Consider the following 7,717-nt stretch of genomic DNA (forward strand, 5'->3'; position numbering starts at 1 on the left):
GAAAGGCATTGTCCGCAGCCCCCCCCCCACCCCCCTACGTCCCTTATACATCTTCACAAGAGGGATAAAAAGGCGCACAGGTGTCGATCCCAAGACCTCAGCGTTCTGCGAAATACTCATTTGCGGGGTAATTTTATAAATGAATCTTAATAAATCACATATATGATCGGAGGATTCAGATCACAGACAACCTCCGGAATTATTACAGATGAATAGAAGTAACCAGGTAATACTTATCCCGTGTCAATAGGGCTTAAGACACATCAACTCACTAATCTGTATGGTTGGCTAAGAAAAACTCTGATCATGAGTGTACTGTGTCATGTCTGCATTTTTAGGTAAAATGCTACGTTGTTTATCACATTAATGATGAGGTGAATCCAGATCAGTACTTACTAACAGCTTCTATTTCTGGCGCTTTAGCTTTCACACTCTTACTTTAAGTGCAACACGTTGTTAATAGAGTTAAAAGTATTTTTTTTCCCAGCAACCTGTGTGCTGAGCACTGAATTTGTCATCAATTTTACAGTCATTGGTGTAACTTTATTTTGCACATGTCCAATAGCAGACACTGAAAAGAGAAGGGCCCCCTCATATAGATGCATTGGTTGAATGGAGGAGCTCTCATATTAACACCAATAAAAGTGGACAGAACTGACAAAAAGCGCATTTACACAGATATTATAGCGATTTTAGACTATGAAAAGAAAACCCTGTCAAAAGAAATGAATAATAAATGACATGTGTCAGCAGAACTACACTTTTCCAGCCCCAGGATTTCACTCATCTGGCAAGGTTATTTTTGCTCAGCATGCCTAAAAATACCAGCAGTCATATATCAATATTATACATTTTGTTGAATGAAATTAGGCCTCAAAGCTATGACTCACCTGATACATTAAATTACCATAACTGTATATTTGGAGACTGTGTGAAACCAGCTTTCCTTATGTCAGGATGAGACACAATATCAGGCAGATTGTAGCCGGACCCAGGAGATGGGGGGTGTTGACAAAACAACCAATCATTTTATCCTGTTTATTGTTAGAGAGCTGGGCAATATATCACTATTATATTGATGTTGGGATATGAGACTAGATATCATCTTTTGGATATCGTAATATAATATGGCATAAGTGTTGTCTTTTCCTGGGTTTAAAGGCTACATTACAGTAAAGTTGTCATTTTCTGAACTTACCAGACAAATTTGCCTTTACCCACTTAGTCATTAAATCCACATTACCGATTATTATTTATCAAAAATGCCATTGTGTAAATATTTTCTAAAAGCAGTAATAGTCAACACGACAATATTGTTGTGGTGTCAATATTGAGGTATTGGATCAAAAATATGGTGATCTTTGATTTTCTCCATATTGCTCAGCCCTAGTTTTGTGTAATATTTCTGCACTTGCCATTCCAGGTTTGTTTGTGTAAAATAAATTTTAATTCACATTTAACAAACACACAACCACTGGTGACATTACAAAGCCTCGCTGCTCATCCATAGGTTTAGAAGTGGTTTAAATTTTGGTGGACATAGTTAAGAAATGAACGTTCTTAACCCTCATGTTGTATTGTCCCGGGTCAAATTAACCCTGATTTTATTTTTTAACCCTTGTACGGTACCCGGGTCAAATTGACCCATTTCAAATTTTTACAAGAAGAAAAATCACAAGTTACATCTTTTGTCTTCCTAAAAATCAGCGTCTTTTCCTTATTTCCTGAGATAAACATGTATTCCTGACTCAGAACATTATTCTGGATATGACACTTGTGTTTTTTTCACAGTGGATTTTTAAAATGAATTATAACCTTATGATAAAAAACAAACCCCACTTCCAATTTTAATAGTGTGCTAGTAGAGACTGATGCATTCCCTAAACATATATGTTATCTCAGCTGTTTGAAATTTAGATAAAAGACAATGTTTGTTAATAGATTCTGAAGTAAATTTGTATTTCAGAATTGTTTTTAAAACCCCAAATAAGTCCTGGGTCAGTTTGACCTGAGGGACTCGAGAGGGTCCCGAAGGTGAAGACAACACAAGGGTTAAATACCAATATATCGGGATAGCGGATTTTTGAATAACCAAATAATTGCGTGGTATCGGCCTTAAAAATCCTTTATTGGTCGGGCTGTAGTAAGGAGTGTGGATTGGTAGCTTGAGAAATGCCAGTTCACCTTCTGGGCACTGCCAAGGTCCTCTTCAGCAAGGCACTGTACCCCCCCACCCCCCCAACTGCTCACGGCACTGGTCCAGCCCTGGCAGCCCACTCACTCTGTCATCTCTCCATTTGTGCATGAAAAGGCCCTGAGCATGTGTGTGTGTGTAGTATTTCAGGCGTGTGTTTAGTGATTTCTAGCAAACAGAGTGTGCATTATAATTTCCCCAATGGGGGTCAATAAAAAGTATGAACTACAAATGCAAATAAAATTTGCGCGATACAGTTCTTTTGAATTCATTATCGGATTTTTGCGTATGACAATGCGATTAATCAGGGAAATCATGCAATTAATCACGATAAAAACTAGCCCAGCCCTATTATTATATTTAAAAAACTATCATCTCATACTAACCCAATGGATCTGGACACTATACACAGTGATGAAGAAACACGTCACCCAGTGCAACTCTACTTTTTACAGTTAATCCTTGACGGAACATGGTGGCTACGGAGTAATTATCAAATGTTTCAATATGTAGCCAATCAATTTTCTTTTGACTGCAACAGTGGAATAAAGCAGACGGCTAGGGAAGCCTTAACTTCAAACTAGAGATTATTTCTAATTAGCCAAAATGTGAAATTATAGGTCAACATCATGGACAGTATATTGTTTCACAATCAACTATATCAACATTTTATGTCAATGCACTACTATGTGATATTACATTACAGTCATTTAGCTGACACTTTTAATCCAATTTTGGGCAATTGCTATATATCAGAGGTCACACACCTCTGGATCAACTAGGGGTTAAGCGTCTTGCTCGGGGACACAATAGTTGATGTATAACAGTGGGAATTGAACCCAGATCTCCCTAAAGGGATTTGTCATATTCACTGCGCCATCACCACCACTGTATGTTCGGGGGTGGCAGTAGCTCAGTCCATAGTGGGTTGGGCCGGGAACCGGAGGGTCGCCAGCAACTTAAGACGCTGCTGTTCAAACAGGCTTTTAGTTAGACGTGGGGTTTTTATGGTTTTGTTTTTGTGTTTTCCATTTTTTTTTAAGTGTCTAATGCATTATATTGTACTCATTTTACTGTGAAGCACTTTGTGATTTTATATCTGTGAAAGACGCTATATGAATAAATATTACTGACTTACTTACTTAGATAAAGTCCACATACGGACCAAAGTATGGTGGTGGACTGGTAGCTAGTTCATCTCCTGGGCACTGCCAAGTCGCTCTTGAGCAAGGCACTGAACCCCCACCTGCTTGGGGTGCCTTTCCATGGACAGCTCCCCCACTCTGACATCTCTCCATTAGTGCATGTATAGGTACTGAGCATGTGTGTGTAAATCCCCTTGTGGGATTGATAAAGTATCCATTATTTTATATATGTAATAACAAATGGGCCTTACAACGGACCTCTTCCTCCGTGTCATCTTCATCTTCCTCCCCCTTATCACTGCCTCTGTCCCTCTCTCTGAATCTGCAGCCTTCTCTTCTTCTCTCACAGTCAATTTGTCCTTTCCCTTTTCTCTTTCACTTATTTCTGCGTCTCTTTCTGTGGTCTTCTCCTGCTCTGACCCTCCTGGTCTCTCCAGTTTACTGCCTTCTTCTTCTTCATTTCCCCCCTCCTCTTCCTCCTGCGCATTTCTCAGAATTTGAATACAAATGGTAGGTCTCAGCACGCACTGTGTAGTGTGTTGTAACGTAACGCCACCGAAATAACCACCCTCTGTTACTGTAAACGTCATGAATTCAAACATGCCAGTTTGTAATGTTTTGTATTTTGCTGTTCTTGTCTTCACTAAAATCCAAACTAATCAAAGGGCAGAATGCTCTTACAAATCACGAGGAAGCGACTTGACTTATGTAGCGCTGTTGGTGATGCTGACTCTCCTTTAGCATACACTAGCCCACATTCATGACAAATTTAATTAAAAGGTAAAGGTGTGTAAAACTTCACCTGGGGAAACTGACTTCACTTTCAGAGGCTCTGGGGGGGAGGGGGAGGGCAGGTCAGTCACTCCAGTCTTTGCCGGGATGCAGGGCCGCCACACCGCAGCAGACCCGCTGTGTAAAGTTGTTTTTTTACTAGACGTTGACTATTAGACACATTCAAAAAATCTATTACGCAGTTTGACTTTCCAATATAAAACCAACTTTCCCACCGTCTGTCAATGCTTGTCCTTGCTGCGCAGGAAGCTACAGACACTGGTTTTGACGTAATTTCACATAATATTTTGATTGATCGGGTTGCAAAAATGTTTTTAGATGCAAATTAGGCGCAAATAATTTGCGTCGATGCATTAACATAATCGGTGATGTCAACGACAGCAACAAATCGTCCCAGCCCTACACCTGACGTCTGTTGGCTGTGTTCATTCAGGCTCTTGTGCAGAGCCATTACACTGATGTAGTTCCCATAACAGGGCCAGAGTAGCCTGCTAGGGGCCCCGCAGCGAAATATATAACCGCGAGACCCCATGGTTTAAATCTTCTAGTTAACGTTAATCAATTGCCATAGACCTGTACCTTATGCATGTTTAAAATGACGTCAAAGAGTGGTGCATACCTGCAAACAACAACCAATCACATGACAGAATGAAGTGCAAAATACAAAAAGTATTTTTGAAAGAACAGATCGATACCTTAAATGAAACTGATCACGTTGGAAATTTTAAGTTTTACTAACTGAATGTTGTTATTCAAACAAAACATTGTAAATTAACTAGCTCCTAATAGGTTATTTTAAGTTAGATATACTTAGATGCTTATTCACAAGCGTGCCCGTCTGTGATGTCATAGTGGTTTCCTGTATAACTATTTGATTACAACGACAGTGATTGACCACTGTAAACTTAAGATTACAAATGACTTCGAAAAAACAGTGGCGAATGACCTTTTTTTTTTAAATGTTTGAGTAAACACAAACCATTTTTGGGTAAACTTGCAACAGTTTCCATTCACATGAGCATAGGGATTACGGAGATACTAAAGACACAAAGACACATCTGAATCAACCATCCCATTGGAACACTACCTTTTTTGACATAGTACTTTGTGTTTCCAAAAAATGGCTTTGTAAAAAATGTGGTAAAGCAGCAACGCAGGGTTAAAAGTGGCATTGAGTGGCTCCTTGGGGGAAACCGAGGCATCCCAAAGCAGTGCTGACTTACCTACTGAAAGGTAGGTAAGTAGGACAATGTCCCTTTAAAAAGCAGTAAGAGGAGGAAGAAGTGTGGGACATAAATGTTTAGGGCCTTTACAGAGGAAGAGCTACGGAGATGTTGCTACGGGCAGGCAGCGATATAACAGGGCGAGGGTTTACAGGAGTGTAAAGGCAGCTCAGTGGAACATAATCCAAGAGGCCTTTTGTTCTCTTTGCAACGTGATACTGTTGGTTCATAAAAAAGCACCTCAATTGAGTAAGTGTATTGAGTGGGTGCATTTTTGATTTCATTCCAAACGGTATTTCTAATACGTATTCTGCTCAGGTGTCACCAAAGATGAAACACAATTAAGGGATATCAACTTGATAGACCATTCCGCACAGAGAAAAACTTGGAAAAAACAAAGAAAACACTGAAAACACTAGAGCTGAAAATGAGGGCACCGAGAAGAATACTTGCATTAAAACCCTCGATTCACAATATTTGCTCTTCATATTACTCGTACAAGAGATTCCCACCTGGGAGCAAGGTTGCCTTTTAACAGGCAATGTCAGTGAATGTTGCCTAACATGACACAGATTCCTCTCCTGGTAAAAGTTTGACTGCGCTTCAGATATCGTCATACATTTTTCAGAACCGGCAACACAATATAGAAACACATGGCGAGGATAAATACTCAATACTCCCTGCAATGGGGATAAGGCCCCCGAAATATGTTTTGGAAACATAATCAGCATCATAGCAGCTCTGTGTGTCTGTTTACACTGTGGCCACTACCATCGCTCCCCTCTCCTCCAACAAACAAGAGGACGGGGGGGATGGAGGAGAGGAATAATATAAAAAAAAAAAAGAGCAGGAAATATCTTTTGCATATTATTTTAAGTAACTGTTCAAATTTCATTTCAGAATGGTAATCCACAAAACAAATATGTAGCGGCATATTTTAAAAAGGGAGGCTCTGCTTGCTTCAATTTCCTATTGTGGCGTTCGGCGTGTGTTTGCTCTTTGTGTCTGTTTGAATTGATTTGCACAGCTCGGCAGACAAGGGCTGAATGCTCAGACCAAGAATCCATAATTTCATATGATCTGATAGTTCTGCAGTATTAGATTGATTTTTTTTTTCCCCCTCCTTCTTCTCCCTCTCTCTCCCGCTCTTTCGTGTTGATGTTAACAAACAAGCCGGGGTACCTGAGCTCATGGATCCAGAGGAGAGCAAAGAGAGGCATTTTGTTCAGGCTAAGGTGATAATGTGGAGACGGGGGGACATGTTTGTTTGAGGAAGGGGATATGTTTGTTATGTGTTGTTTTCTGAGGAGCTACTTCCCATCCAGCCTATTTAGTCTGGCGGGCTGTGGTGGCTGCAGCCGCACAACATCCAGGACTGGAGGCTGCTTATCTGCAGCCGGTTAGGTCTGCACGGTACACTGCTGCTATTTTATAGTGCAGTAGTCCTGATGCCTAACAGATGATGAATGGATTAGATGTTGATATTGATGGAAAATAACTAGTGCTGTCAAACGATTAAAATATAGAATTGCAATTAATTGCATTAAAGGTCCCATGACATGGTGCTCTTTGGATGCTTTTATATAGACCTTAGTGGTCCCTAATACTGTATCGAAGTTCTTTTATATACCCTTAGTGGTCCCCTAATACTGATCTGAAGTCTCTTTTATTAGACCTTAGTGGTCCCTAATACTGTATCTGAAGTCTCTTTTATATACCTTAGTGGTCCCCTAATCTGTATCTGAAGTTCTTTTAATAGACCTAGTGGTCCCTAATACTGTATCTGAAGTTCTTATATGACCTCAGTGGTCCCCAATACTGTATCTGAGTCTTTTATATAGACCTCAGTGGTCCCCTAATACTGTATGAACCGTCTATATAGACTCAGTGGTCCCCTAATACTGTATCTGAAGTCTCTTTTATATAGACCTAGTGGTCCCCTAATACTGTATCTGAAGTCTCTTTTAAGACCTAGTGGTCCCCTAACATGTATCTGAAGTCTCTTTATATAGACCTTAGTGGTCCCCTAATAATGTATCTGAAGTCTCTTTTATGTAGATCTAGTGGTCCATAATACTGTATCTGAAGTTTTTTATATAGACCTGGTGGTCCCCTAATACGTATCTGAAGTCTCTTTTATATAGACCTTAGTGGTCCCCTAATACTGTATCTGAAGTCTCTTTTATATAGACCTTAGTGGTCCCCTAATAACATATCTGAAGTCAGTTTACACCTATCACCATTTCTAGCCACTGGGGGACCATAGGCAGGCTGGAGAAACGCATATTAATGTTAAAAAACTAATAAAGTGACATTTTCATGTCATAGGACTTTTAGTGTCATAGTTAACTCGCAATTAATCA

At 39.9% G+C, this 7,717-nt stretch overlaps 2 long non-coding RNA genes across 2 annotated transcripts in view; one reads left to right on the top strand and one right to left on the bottom strand.

Annotated features, from left to right (window-relative positions):
* The window catches only part of LOC116686024 (uncharacterized), a 22,029-nt gene that overhangs the window by 6,425 nt on the left and 7,887 nt on the right, over window positions 1-7,717 (top strand). The window contains exon 2 of the long non-coding RNA XR_004331128.1: window positions 600-607. This is a non-coding gene — a long non-coding RNA (uncharacterized LOC116686024). The remainder of the gene's footprint in view (window positions 1-599; window positions 608-7,717) is intronic.
* The window catches only part of LOC116686023 (uncharacterized), an 18,402-nt gene that overhangs the window by 2,571 nt on the left and 8,114 nt on the right, over window positions 1-7,717 (bottom strand). The window lies entirely within an intron of this gene.

Source organism: Etheostoma spectabile, unplaced genomic scaffold (genome assembly GCF_008692095.1).
Source record: "Etheostoma spectabile isolate EspeVRDwgs_2016 unplaced genomic scaffold, UIUC_Espe_1.0 scaffold285, whole genome shotgun sequence".
NCBI lineage: Eukaryota > Metazoa > Chordata > Actinopteri > Perciformes > Percidae > Etheostoma > Etheostoma spectabile.